Source organism: Dermacentor silvarum, chromosome 3 (genome assembly GCF_013339745.2).
Source record: "Dermacentor silvarum isolate Dsil-2018 chromosome 3, BIME_Dsil_1.4, whole genome shotgun sequence".
Classification (NCBI taxonomy): domain Eukaryota; kingdom Metazoa; phylum Arthropoda; class Arachnida; order Ixodida; family Ixodidae; genus Dermacentor; species Dermacentor silvarum.
Window position 1 is genome coordinate 180,206,114 of NC_051156.1, and position 15,039 is coordinate 180,221,152.

The following is a 15,039-nucleotide window of genomic DNA, read 5'->3' on the forward strand; positions in this document are numbered from 1 at the left end:
TCAATGACCCCAACAACCGCCAGGAGAGCATAGTCACTGAAACCGAATCTATATCCGGCTTTCCTACACCTGGTTATATGAGGAAGCGTACACAACCAACTTGCAGGACAAATTGCAAATGTCAGCAAGCTAATCACCAAAACCTAACCCAGCAGTTCACGTTCGTGACGTTCAGAGTTGACTTCGCTCGAATACAATCTCTGTGCTTTACGCTCTGCGAGTTGAGTAATAATCTCGAGTCGGTCTGGTTCCCCGGCCACATGGGCGCAGTCTGTCCTGAACTTGCCAACGTTAACGAGACGGCGCACTCCGCTGCACGCGACATAATTGACCGTTACGAAACAGCCGTCGTGGTTGACGCAGACAGGGACAGGCTTACGAGCTACCTTGAAATAATTAAGGCTTTCTATCCGGCGCGACGAAGTTTCACTCCGCCTAACAACAAGTTATGCAGAGCCCAAGCTACCACCTGGCGGATGCTACAGACTGACACTTACTCACACTCGCATGCGTGTCATAGATTCGACCCTGCGATCTATCCCGACAGCACCAGCAAGGTCTGCGGTATAGAACCTGCTACGCTAAAACGCATGCTCTGGGAATGTGCGGCAAAGACTAAAGGCATTAATCCCGATATTCTCTCGGTGAGCTTGGCCGACGCGCTGCCCAGCTCCAAGCTCGCCGACCAAATCTGGGCCGTCCAGTATAGCCCGCGAAGCGGCGACTAGGCAAGGCGTGGACGTCCCGACGTGGGAAACCTGAGCCCGGGTCATCAACCTGCAGGACACTCAATAAAAGTTTTTACCAACCAACCAAATGAGTACTTGTGAATACGGATCTCAAATTAAAACAGACCAATATATGTTTTCGCAAGGTCTCCGAATAAAAATGGTTACCCTCGCACCCTGCAAAAAAAACAAAATAATAATAATAAATAATTAAAGAAAAGAAAAAAGAACGAAATTCGTCGTGGCATACACAGCCTTTGTCAGAAAAGTTCCCTGACTGAACACGTATAAAATAATTTGTTCAATCTTAGAAAGCTACAACTAACAACTTACGTACTAATGACTCGAGGCCTTGTCAAAATGCTTCCCTACAACATGTGTTCACTGCTTTCACCGTTTCCGGTAGTCGTGGAAGCGAGCAGAGAAAGCGTCATTTTGGATGATCTTCAGTAACTTTAGACACAGAAGTTTGGTTTGCTGGCACATCTTCGTGACGCTTCCCTTTCAGTGGCCATTTCACACGAGAATAAAAAACGGCATCAGATGACGATAGGTTGGGTGAATATGGGGCATGTAGTAGTGCAGGAATCATGGTGTCTGGCCAGATAGATATATGCCATATCTGAACATGAGCATTCCTGGATCAATACAGCAGTGTGGGGTTTGGGGTTGTCATGCAACAAGAACCACTGTCTAGGTGACGACAATCAGGACGGCGCTGACGAATTTTCAGGCGGAAGCGTTTTAGCTCTTTAATGTAGAAATTCTGGTTCATTATTTATGATTCAGGCAGATATACATGGCGCACCAAGCCTCCAGCATTAAAAATGGGATCAAAATTGCCTTTGTTTTCAATAGTTGTCACTTCACTTTTTTCGAGATAAACCGAGACCTCGATACTTGTTCGCTTTTCAAACAGAAAGCTCGCCTTCGCGCATAGCATTCGCCGCCAGCGCTTCCCGGTAAAGATTACGGTTACACAAGCTGCAGTCGCCGAAAAGCGTCAGAAGCAGTCAGGGATCTTTGAATGCTATCATGTTCCACTCTTAAAGGCGATGCTTAAGCGTCCTCCAAGTTTTTTTTAGAGGGTCATGCTGGTAGCACCAATCTTTATCTCCGGCAATGGTGCCCAAGCGTAGGATCTATTCTGGCCATTTTCAAAAGATCAGCAGCAATTGTACGCCTAATTTCTTTCTGATGTCTATCAGGCGCAGTTCTACAGAGACACTGCTCAGCAGTAGGCCAAACTGGAGGTCGTCAACAGAAACGACATGAGCGTGATCACAGCGGTCCCTCGCTTCACACAGATTTCCATACTGCAAGAGCGCGCTCAGCTTAACACCAAATCATAGCTGGGGACACAGCGTGAACAAGGCAGGATAATAAAAGCACACCACGATTCTGCGGTAGCTGCACTTAAGTTCCATACCTCGGAACGACCTCTGCCGACTACGGCGAAAGATTGCCTTCTCCTATGGTGTTATACATCCGTCCCCACAAACTAAATTGCGAGACTTCCCCGACATCAGCATCGAGTTATACTAGTTAGACTACCGTCTCTTAGGGTCGCTGTGTCGTGCCCGCAGATACGACGATTTCCTCGCTGAGAGGACGAGTTGCCTTCGTGAGCCCATCTGACCCAACAATTCGATCTTATCCCACCTAGAGACAGAAACGCCCGCTCCTTTACTACTTGAATTGCAAGTCATACACGTGACTGCTTCGTTCCCCATAGCCTTACCTGGGTGCAAGCAGTATCTCTTCGGAGGCTTCAGCTGAAGTGACCTTACACCATCCGCTACCTGGCTTGGGGATCGACAAAAGTCGATCAAGGAACGCGTCCCGAGTGCTCGGCACCTGTGGAAACGTCAGATGCTCAACATGTGCTTTGGCTGTACCCTGGAACGACCAGACTCAATATATTAGGGAAAGGCTGGACTGATCCAAACCTGATGTACCTAAAAACTACACCCGTTGGATGACGGACAGTAAGTTTGCAAATACATTGCTGCAGTTCCTCATCGATGCAGAATTACAATCTTTCATTTGATTTTCCTTTATTTCCAATATGCCTTGCTGCAAATCCCCAAAAATAAAATAAAGAAGCATTAAACATGAAATAACAGGTATAAAATTAATAAAAGATTGTTAATATAAATAGCACTATATCTTAGAACTGCACTTCTCAATGCACTCAGCGCTCACAATTTTACGTATCGATGCTGCTGTTCTTTTGTTGTTGTTGTTTTTCTTTTTTCTTTTCTTTTTCTTTTTGCACTGACATAAGTCTTCTTCTTTGTCATTATGCACCCTGCACATGTTTTGTACTTCCTAATACAAGTGTTAAAACGTCCTAGAGACATTAAAATAACCTTCTTGGAGCGCCCGACGCGTTATTGCCACAGCGCACTATCATCGTGTTTGCAAAACCCATACGAACCTTTAGAATTCCTGGAATCATTGGCCGTCAAGACGCACATTATACATGCCATCTTTTATTAAACTTATTATCTATGTTTAATTCGCAGGTTCTCTGAGCAGCTACTATTTGCGCTGCAAGTTTTGTTCCTTCACATCACCTGAGCCTTACAAGTACCCAAATGCTCGAGGCAAAAATAGACGGCTGAAGCAGACAGCCGTCTATTTTGTCGTGTATGAAAAATTACTGTCGGCATAAGTAATTTCATTTTATGCTGCTGATGATGATGATTTATTGACATCCCCTTTGAAACGGGGTGGTGACAAATAGTCACCTAACCGGGCTTAGTTTAATCAGATATATGCTTCTCATTCTAGGATTTTTGTATACATGTCGTTAATCTTCTTTCTCTTCCTCAAAACTTAGCAAGTGGCGGTCTTAGCCCCATCCGTCGCGTTAGCTCGGTGGCAATGGCGTTTCTCTGCTAGGTTAGAGGTTGTAGGTTTGATCCCGCAAAAAAAAAAAAAAAAAAGAAAAAAAGAAACCACCTACACCGCTCGGTGGGTGCGTGTTAGGGAACATCGGGTGGTCAAAAGTAATCCGCAGTCCCCCACTCCGGCGTGTCTCGTAATCAGATCGTGGGTCTGACACGTAAAACGCCAGATTTTTTTTTTCTTTTTTTTTTTACGATCGTAGCGCGAACATACGCATGCTATTATAGCTAGCCTCACGCGAAGATGAAACCCCTCCGTAAGACAATTGGCAGGTTGTAACTAGCAGAAAACAACAATCCTATAGTTGCAGAGTGGCGGGGTACCTACGTTCCATTGTTTTCTCACGTGAGATCCCGTGTATTGCCGTTACAGTTGCGGTATTTTCCGTGTTGCTCTCAAACGTCACGGCAGTGTCCCCGCTTCTCATGAAAGCATCAACCATTGCCTCAAAACACGCACGCACGCGCGCGCCAGGGCAGGCGTAGAGAGAGAGAGAGAGAGAGAGAGAGAGAAAATGATTTAAATGAAAGGCAGGGAGGTTAACCAGGACTGAGCCCGGTTGGCTACCCTACACTGGGGGAAGGGCAGGCGTAAAAGCAACTACATGTGAAGCAGGCCGGTCGGTGAGCCGCTAGGAGGGAGGTAAAGAGCAAAACGATGACGCAGATCACTGGACTTATGCAAACGCAACGGCCGTTAATTTCATCGCATATGCGTCCGTCTTGCTGACATTTTAAGCACATGCAATTTTCAAAACTGTTGGGATGAGTGTATTCGATAAAGCGGGAAAGGGGGAGGAGTGAACTGTTTTCAGGTGATCTGCGACCTGGGGGTCGCCAGCTGTCAACCCCCCTGCAGCAGCACCAGCGCTGTTTAGTCACATAGGCGAGTGCCAGTTTGCACGAAGAAGAAGAAGAAGAAGAAGAAACAAACGCAGGGTAAGCCTTATCAAACCCAGTTCTGACTGCTTCTCCAGATTATAAGCACCTGATATTTCCCTGGCGTAGCGAATCCTGTAACACAAAGATGCTTGAGGTCTCTCTCACCAAATTACGTTGCCGTATACCCTCCCTAAATTTCTACTTACACAGGTCGGGTTTGGTTCCCTCCCCCCTCTGCCCGTTTTGTAATGAGGAAGAGACGATACACCACTTTCTTCTATCTTGTCGCCGCTTTACTGCGGCAAGAAAACGATTGTTGGAAATACCTTTTCGAAGGCTTGGCCTGGACTTAACAGAACCTAATATTCTTTCGTTCGGGGCGTCCACTTTGGGATTCAGCCACAGGGATGCTTGCTTCGCCGTCCAAACGTTCCTTACAGACTCCAAACGAATACCCTGCTAAATTCTATCCTTTTCTTTTTTTTTTGTACTTTCAAATTTCTGATTACTCATTCGATATGACTTTCTTGATTTACTTTAACATATAACTCTACGCTGTTGAATACTAATTTCATAGATATTCGGAAATGTATCCTCAATATTAATTTGGAATAATCCACCCATTTCTTGGCCAATCCCCCTCCGTGGGTAGGAGCCACAGGCGTGATAGGCTACAACAACAAGCCTACAGCTTGTTCAAGGATCACAGCGAGCAAGCAAGTTAGCCGGTTAGAGAAGTGTCATGTCATCTCCTGGGGATCGTCATTTCGACCAGCAGAACGCAGCATCGCCGAAAGAGCAGCATGGAACGGCCACAGGTTTGCTATATCACCCTTTTCGCATATATAGGCCTCCGCAAGGAGCATCCCCGCGGCCCCGCGCGCTCGTTCTCGGTCTCTAGCCATGATACACGTGTTATAGCATTATTGAACCCAATGTGCCAGCCGTGGTAGCTCTATTAGCTGCAATTCGTGCACAGATCTTTCGGTATGTATCGATGGGGGCGACAACTTACATGTGACGCTTTGTCCAACTGCAACGAGTTGCTTTTTTTTTTTTTTTTGGCTTTGTGTGTGCGTGTGTGTGTGCGTGCGCGTGTATGTGTGTGTATGTGCGTGTGTGTGTGTGTCCTCGTTGAAGAAGATACAAAGGAAGACTGAATGTTGATTATTATGTCGTTAGTCGTTAGCCATCTTAGCATCGTATGTCATGCAATAATAACTCCCTGACTGCAATAATAACTCCATGTGTCCTCCCTGACTCAAGTTTACGCCGCGAGATGGCGCCACCAACGTATCAGTAGCTGCCGCGCCTGGCCGAGACGTTCGGTTTCCAACTTCCTCGTGCTTGTCGCCACGGGGCGTTTCGGTATGGTCCCTAGAATATTGGCTAGTCTGCCGTCCGCCGACGGGATTGAGGACTGTTTCCGAATGACGGTGGCGGTGGCGCTGCGAGCAGTCCTCATGCTAGGGCGCGGCGCTCGGCCGCCCGGCTGCATGTGGGCGAAGCGCGCTCGCATTCGGCGTAGTTTAGCCATATTTATTTATTAATGATTTTGTGTCGCATTAAAGCAACATTTGTTACGGTTGTGATGAGATGTTTTAGCCGCGTAACGTGGCATTCATTCGCGAAGACTTTTTGCTGAGCCGCATCGCAAGCATGCCTGTGGAGTGAGGATACGACTATTCTACCTTGCTCGCTGACTGCCTCAGAGCCAAATGAAAATAAAAAAAAAATGACAACTTTGTTTAGATAATTTTTTTAGCACAAGCAACAATGAAATAATAGAAAGCCCTTTCCTCTGAACGCAAAGCGACTGCTCAGCCTTGAACAGGTTGAGCACTGACTTTATTTATTCATGCTGTACTGCCAACTGCCATTTGGTAGTTATGGCCGGAGTGGTTGAAAGTAAAAAAAAATGAGGTAGAGGTGTGCAATTTGGCATAGTAGAGGGTAAAAAAAAATCAAACGTCAAGCTCGTTCAAAACCTATACAAGACAAAGAGAAAGCACTTCCAGAGAGTGACCACTTCTTAAGAGTGAGCGAAAACAAACTATAAAAATAAGCATAAAGAACCTTTAGAAAACAATGTAAACAAATTACAGCACACAACAACCGATGAATTGGCAAGAGGTTCGTGAATAAGACGAAAAATTATTGAAAAAAGACAATTACAAGGCCGCTGAGCTTGCGTCTCATTTGTGATGCAATTGGTGAAATGCTGTTATTAGCATCTTCGCATTTTCAAATGTTTTAGCATTTCTTTCTTTGCTGTCCTTTCATTATTCAGAGACTTTGTGAAAAACCGGTGACGCAGAAGAGTGTAAAACTTCACTATTTCACAAGTGATTTGCTGTCCATCTTTAAGACAGTCTAGTGCAGGAAAATGCACCTGAGAAATAAATGCAGTAAAGTCGAGAATGCTATTCTCACGCTGTCATTTAAACAGAAAAAAATGTAGTGAAGCTATCTTCAAGGAAAGTAATAATAATTATTAGAAGGCCTGAGGGGTACAGCAAGCCTCCATAGTCAAGCTGCAATGTGAAGGCTGAAGCTTCGCTGTTAGCTATAGCTGTGTTCTTTTCGATTGTCAGCAACAGCGCACATTCTTTACAGAGGTCTTCTTTAAAATTTCATTTAATTTCATTTCCTTAAAGACCCCGTAGTAGGGGTATTACATAAGGGGTGGGGATACAACATATACAAACAAGTGTTACAATGATTTCAATTCGTTACATAAAAGTTGTTACATCTTGAACGAATTGGGATGAACAGGTGACCGCAGCGACTTGATGAGGAAGGGCATTCCAGTCTTTAGATGCTGGGTAGAAAAACGAAGCTGAAAATGTATTTGTGCGTGAGTTTGGTTGTGCTACCTGCCAACCAAATTCACCACAAAAGGGGATGGCCAATGCGTTGTGACCGGCGTGATGGGGGACAATGTATGGTGGACGATTAAGCGTCGAATAGTAGAACCTATGTAAGAGGGAGTGGGTGGCAATGCGGCGACGAAAGGATAGAAGCGATAAGGAAGATTCTTTTTTCAAGTATGAAATGCTGACGTCGTAGGAGTATGTAGAATGAATATACCTGGTGGCGCGATATTGAAGTGCCTCAAGGGCTTTGGCGAGATATGCTTGATGCGCATCCAAAATATTCCTTGCCGTGTACCCTGCTACATGACATACGAGCTTGTCATGGCTTCTTGCAGTCACAAAATCCGTGCGGTCTGACAAAATGCTTCTGCGCAGAGCGCAGCATTCCAGTGCACTTTTGGCATCGCCAAACTTTCCTACCTCAATCAATTTGTCCAGTATTGTAATCTAATTTTTTGGTTACACCTTGGGAACAGAAACCAATGCAGTTATATAAGTTCTGGAGCACAGCTTCCTAATTTAGGTGGTTTTGCAAGGTTATAAAATGCAAGTGAATTGATTAAAAGTAAAAACTGCGCAGCAGTAGGGTGATCGTTAGTTACAGAAGATTGCCTGACAATGCCAAACAAATTTTCGAATTTGTCCCGGCTCAAACATGCAGTAGGTATGTACTTGAAGTCAATGCTACTGAGGTATGAAAGCAAGTTCAGCGTGCTTTAGATTGTCACTCGGAGGCCCTCAGTGGTACGTACTTGAGCTAAGAAAAGTGTCAACTGTTGCCTTTGCGTGTTATTTTCATTTCGTCAGATATTCGAGGAACTCCTTCACAAACATGTAGTTCGGTGACTGCATGTACAAAACCCGCTTTTGAAATACGAGCAGTCATTATCCCTATCAGTTTGTTCATTATTTTCGCAAAATTCTCTGTTGCTTCAACAGAACCATAAGCTCTTTGTAAATGAGAGCTATAAAGGAAGAGCCCCTTGATTACTTCGTCGTCAAATATATGGAAAGCTGGGGCAAGCCTCATTTTCCCGAAGGAATTGGGATGGATACGGTAATACTTGGCATCACTTTAAGTGAAGCACTATTATTATCCTTTTTCCACGCTTCTTGAATGGGCCCTACATGGGCGCGACCTTCAGGTATGTTGAAGCCATTAGTGACAAATGCGTTTTTAACATGTTTGACTAGATGGGGAAAATCCAACAAGAAGTGCAAATGACGAGCTCTGCCACCTAAGCACACGCACAACGTAAAGGCACATTCCCACTGGCGATCGCGACCAGACGCGCGACTGATCTCGTCGCAAAACGAAGTTGTTTGACGGTCGCATAGGTTGAGAAGCGAGAACTTTCGGCCAGCCGCACTAGAGACAGAAGAGAGGGGAAAGGCAGAGAGGTTAACCAGATGGGAAGCCTGGCCGCACATTGCACAATGCCATGCACTGCTCGCTCGAGCGAAGAGCGTAGCATTAGCACTGCTCGCAGCGCCCTCTACACTTTCATTCAGGAAGCGTCCTGCCCTCTCCATACGGCACGGCGCGCGGACGGCAGACTAGCCAATATTCAAGGGACCATAGTTTCGGTCTGATATGATTGCGGGGACGCCTTTTCTGCGCTCCTGCCGCGCTAGGTGTCGTTATTGCCTGAATTTACCGTTGAAATTCGACGATAAATATCTCCCATTAAGGGCGACTTTCAAGATTGCTTTAAAAATGAGGGTGCATTAAAATGTGACTGCCTTCAATCTCGCCATTTAGACAACTCCCCCTAGACATTAATAACAAGGTTAATTAATACATTTCTGTTAATTAGTTTTCTGAAGCTCGCGTTATTAGCGACGAAGAATGTCCGCCTCGACTAAGAACTCGTTTGTAAAAACGCCATGTTCGCTGCGCGTATAGCCTTTGTATAAAAAAAAAATGTGTGTTGTCGAAAGAAAAAACCTGTACAGTGTCAAGGCCCAAATGCAGTATCTATTTTGACCGTTAGCAACATAGGGTCATACTTCTCCAGTGATTCTATTCATTTAGCATTGTTTATCCCGCCGAGTGGCTGACCTCAACGATAATATTGGCGGCGTCGTGCGTTCTAATTACGACAAGCGAGAAGACAAAAAAAAATGAGAAGACTATTACAAAATACGATCCTCAGAAGACGTTTCTGCCGAGATTCCTGCCGACTTTCTGCTGAGTTCGTTTTAAGACGGGCTCGGTGACACCGCTAGACGTGACGCCGAAAACAGCGTACGTTTGAATCATACGTTTGATTTAATCGCACAAGAAGAAACAGTATACATTTTCCGCCATATACATTAGGACGAGTAGCAACTGTTCGAGGGAACTCCTGTTATACAGTGCATACAAGATAATGACATGATTTCAGCTGCTCTCAACAGCAACCGATTGCGTACTAGAGAACAATAATGAATTAGAAAATACCTTAAAGAATTAATCAGACAATTAAAGAGCAATTACAAATCGTTGCACGTGACATTGTCGCTTTAGCCTATAATTTCCAACATGGTAGAAGCATCATGGGCGGTATTGTTACCCCCTTATTCAAAGAGACAATCTACGAAGGGCGCAGTCAGGATGAAGCAGCAAAAGCGGGTCAGCTGACAGCTGGTTCATTGCACGAAAAAAATTAAAGCTTTTCCACTGCTGTGAAGATGGAAGCCAGCGAAGCTATGACTATGGTGGGTCTGCTATAGTGTTCTCCTTCTTTGTGGGGTTTTACGTGCCAAAACCAGTTCTGATTATGAGGCGTGCAGTAGTGGAGGGCTCCGGATGAATTTCGACCACCTGGGGTTCTTTAACGTGCACTACAACGCAAGCACACGGGCGTTTTTGCATTTCGCCTCCATCTAAATGCGGCCGCCGCGGCCGGGATTTGATCCCGCGATCTCGTGCTCAGCAGCGCAACGCCTTAGCTGACTGAGCCACTGCGGCGGGTGGTCTGCTATAGTGAATATTGCTATAGTGAATTTATATATTATCATTATTGACTATATTGAGCATCTTCGGCATGTTCGCCAAAGAGCAAGGACACCGACGTCTTGTTCTCGCCCGGCGCGATACCCATGCGTTTGCTGCGCCAAGTCGGCCCCGTCATCATATGAGCCACAGCGTTCATAGCCGCGGCACACTGCACGGCATCGTCAGGATCCTGACGGCAGGATTCTGGAAGATGTGGTTAAACGAGTGTTCATCCCATAGCGAGTCCAAAGGGCAACTGCTGATAACAGCGCTAACGCGATCTCTACGTCACGAGACAAAGGAGCACAACGATTGGTGGGACGTGCCGCCGCCGAGTTTCGCGACGCTGGTGAAAGAGTCATCGGAGGTGGTAAGGGATATAACAATGGACCATCCATCATCCGGTTTGACACCTGCTAAGGCACAACTGGTGGGAAACCGCCACGCACATGTAGCCAAAGCAAATGCTGATGATAGTTTTTAACAGCAAATCTGTTTAAGCTAGCCGTAAAAAGTATGGTGTTTCACAGAAAGCCAGCCGCGCCGTTACCATGACAACCAGCGACGCCGCAGCTGCTAGAGCACCTGGCGCAACCTACCACCTGTGTACTGCGCATGCGCCGACAGCGAGTAACGGCGATGTATGCCGGTGCGCGGCGACCCTCGATCAGATGCAGCCATGGGACGTACAAAGATAGTACGCGCTCCCGAAGAAGAAGCGGTGATTCGAGAAGCGAGGCTCGCCGCTGTACGAGAGCTGCAACGGCAGCGACGAGCAGATCCAAAATACGCGGCCAGGGAAAGGTTGAACAAGAGATAGCGCGCGACAAGGTCCCGAGTATATGCTACAGCCTCGTGAGCCAACCTTGCTGCAGCCAAGTAAATGCCATCAAATCGGCCAACTTCGCTGTGTCTTCAGCCTTGCGTGGCCGAGTGCAAGCTTTCGCCTTTTCTACGCGCGGACACGATCCTGGGGAGCCTAGCCCTTAACAGCTTCGCTGCAAAACATCTTATAGAACACAAGTGCTGTTTTACCAGGTTTAAGTATTGAGACGAACCCTGCAACTCACATCCTTATGTCAAGCAAAACTGTTTCTGATTTGATCTGTACAAAAAAATATAAAAAAACGTATTTCAGGTGCCACATCCCCGACGTCTCCGAGCCGATCTTCTGTCGTCGCCAGTGCGCAAGAGCCAGTAGTAGCCACAGAGACGACAGCTCGGCGCACGTTTTTGGGTTCTCTTGGCGCTAAGCTACCAAGGTCCGAGGCTGTTCAGAGCTCCGAACAACTTTATCCACCACAATCGGCGGACGCCGGCGCAAAAGCCAGCGCGATGTCTCCACAAGCCGGATTCCTACCTGAGTACGGCTCTCCAACGCCGCCTGGTTCCCCAAGGAAGACCACGAAGATACATTCGAAGAAATCGAAGGTGTCCCTCCGCTCGGACTCGCCGAAAAGAGGGCGTATTAAACGCCCACAAACGCCGGCGGCCAAGGTATACAGAGCTAACAAATATAGCAGTCATGCATTTTGCCGCTTTCTCTATACGTTTATACCTTCGGTTAGCTAACCACTACGCTACCCGTAAAGAGCCGTTTCAGTAAAATTATGCCACTTTCTGGTTTGACCAATGATATAGCTTGGCAATTTTAATATTTAATAGTACGAAAAGATTCAGGATAAATACCGTGAATGTAATGTCTCGTGACATTTGTTTGTGGGTTGCCATGCTCAAAATCTTGAGGTATAACTTTAGTCAAGAACGTAAGACGTGGTATAAGCAGCATTGGTAAAGGAATGGTGTAAGTATGTAACATGCACTTACGGCATGGATAGGCATGTAGCATGCATATTCTGTTCATGTCGACTTAATAACTGCTCCTACATACTTACTTTGTATAAATTTTCTAATATTTGACTGTTGGCCCTCCTGTTATAATCCCCATGAAGATTGACAGTATGTGTAAATAAATAAACTGAAGTGATGATGATGATGATGACACGGAGCCCCACGGCGACGCTGACGAGGGCGGTGCAAATTAGCTCGGAGTGTCCATTACGTATACTATCGCAATAAAAGTTCCACTAACCCAAACAAGGATGTTATTTGAACGCATGCAGGCCAGCGGTAACTCGTTTCTGCTGGCAGTAACCAGAAGAAGAGTTCTATTTTTATTTTCCTAAATACCCTCGCATCCGTTCATTTTTTTAATATAAACTCGTGCTTATGAGGATGGTACATTTTAACGCAGCTTCCCTACTTTTCAACAGGCATCCTCTTTCGCCGAGGAGGACAGCAGACAGTCCCCAGCGCAGACGCCAGCAGTTCCTCGCCGAAAGTCGGAGCGCTTCTCTATATGGGCGCTGCCAGGCGCGTTTACCCGTACTGCGACAACGCTTTCGCTACAGAAGCCAGCCCCGTAAGTCAAAAAGCAAGCAACATGAAACGGTTGTATGAGCAGCCACGTTGGTCTGCCGGAATTTGTGTTGCTTTATTTTCTTTTGCATTTAGAGCACTAGTTCTACTATACTCCAGGTACAAACCCAGAAAACACCTGATTCCGTAAATATGACCTTCAAGCTCAGCCAAGGCCAAACTGGGACTTAGCCTGCCACTGCCGGCAGCTGCTGCGTGCGCCGCGTGGGCGCCCATATATTGAAAGCGATCTGCGATGTGGACGAAGTGCTCCGAGTGCTGGTAGCTTCGTATGCACTGTGCTTTCGGCGCTTAGTTCGCGTTGAAGCGAGACGCAGTATGAAGGTCAATTCGCTCTCTGCTGCTACAGTGGCTAGCCACTGTACTGCTGCTGCCGCGCCGAGCAGCGTCTGTGTCTTGTCTTGGGGTGCAATTGTAGATGCGGTAGTTGCTGACGGCGCCGAGCAGCGTCTGTGTCCTTTCCCAAAGCAAGCAAAACCGTGCTATTGCTCGACGAACTTGGTTTAACCGCGTTGAACCACGGCAAATTCTTTTTCCTTTTCTCACCTCGGAAGTGTCGTAAGAATGCCGTAGCAATTCACGCCCATCCATCGATGTCTCGGCGATTGTCCGAGTGAGTGAGTGAGTGAGTGAGTGAGTGAGTGAGTGAGTGAGTGAGTGAGTGAGTGAGTGAGTGAGTGAGTGAGTGAGTGAGTGAGTGTGTGTGTGTGTGTGAGTGTGAGTGAGTGAGTGAGTGAGTGAGTGAGTGAGTGAGTGAGTGAGTGAGTGAGTGAGTGAGTGAGTGAGTGAGTGTGAGTGTGTGTGAGTGAGTGTGAGTGTGTGAGTGAGTGTGAGTGAGTGAGTGAGTGAGTGAGTGTGTGAGTGAGTGAGTGAGTGAGGGAGTGAGTGAGTGAGTGAGTGTGTGAGGTGAGTGAGTGAGTGAGTGAGTGAGTGAGTGAGTGAGTGAGTGAGTGAGTGAGTGAGTGAGTGTGTGAGTGTGTGTGTGAGTGAGTGAGTGAGTGAGTGAGTGAGTGAGTGAGTGAGTGTGTGAGTGAGTGAGTGAGTGAGTGAGTGAGTGTGTGAGTGTGTGTGTGAGTGAGTGAGTGAGTGAGTGAGTGAGTGAGTGAGTGAGTGAGTGAGTGAGTGAGTGAGTGAGTGTGTGAGTGAGTGAGTGAGTGAGTGAGTGAGTGAGTGAGTGAGTGAGTGAGTGGTGTGTGTGTGTGTGTGTGTGAGTGAGTGAGTGAGTGAGTGAGTGAGTGAGTGAGTGAGTGAGTGAGTGAGTGAGTGAGTGAGTGAGTGAGTGAGTGTGTGTGTGTGTGGTGTGTGTGTGTGAGTGAGTGAGTGAGTGAGTGAGTGAGTGAGTGAGTGAGTGAGTGAGTGAGTGAGTGAGTGAGTGAGTGAGTGAGTGAGTGAGTGAGTGAGTGAGTGAGTGAGTGAGTGAGTGAGTGAGTGAGTGAGTGAGTGAGTGAGTGAGTGAGTGAGTGAGTGAGTGAGTGAGTGAGTGAGTGAGTGAGTGAGTGAGTGAGTGAGTGAGTGAGTGAGTGAGTGAGTGAGTGAGTGAGTGAGTGAGTGAGTGAGTGTGTGAGTGAGTGAGTGAGTGAGTGAGTGAGTGAGTGTGAGTGAGTGAGTGAGTGAGGGGGAGGGAGTGAGTGAGTGTGTGAGTGAGTGAGTGAGTGAGTGAGTGTGAGTGAGTGAGTGAGTGAGTGAGTGAGTGAGTGAGTGAGTGAGTGAGTGAGTGAGTGAGTGAGTGAGTGAGTGAGTGAGTGAGTGTGAGTGAGTGAGTGAGTGTGAGTGAGTGAGTGTGAGTGAGTGAGTGAGTGAGTGAGTGAGTGTGTGAGTGTGAGTGTGTGAGTGAGTGTGTGAGTGAGTGAGTGAGTGAGTGAGTGAGTGAGTGAGTGAGTGAGTGAGTGAGTGAGGAGTGAGTGAGTGAGTGAGTGAGTGAGTGAGTGAGTGAGTGAGTGAGTGAGTGAGTGAGTGAGTGAGTGATGTGAGTGAGTGAGTGGTGAGTGAGTGTGTGATGTGAAGTGAGTGAGTGAGGTGTGAGTGGTGAGTGAGTGAGTGAGTGAGTGAGTGAGTGAGTGAGTGAGTGAGTGGATGTGAGTGAGTGATGTGAGTGTGTGAGTGTGTGAGTGATGTGAGTGAGTGAGTGAGTGAGTGAGTGAGTGCTGCAGTTAGCAAGAGCTTAAGGATCACATGACCGTTATAAAATAAAGAAAGCTTTATGTTCATACCTTGGCGGCAGT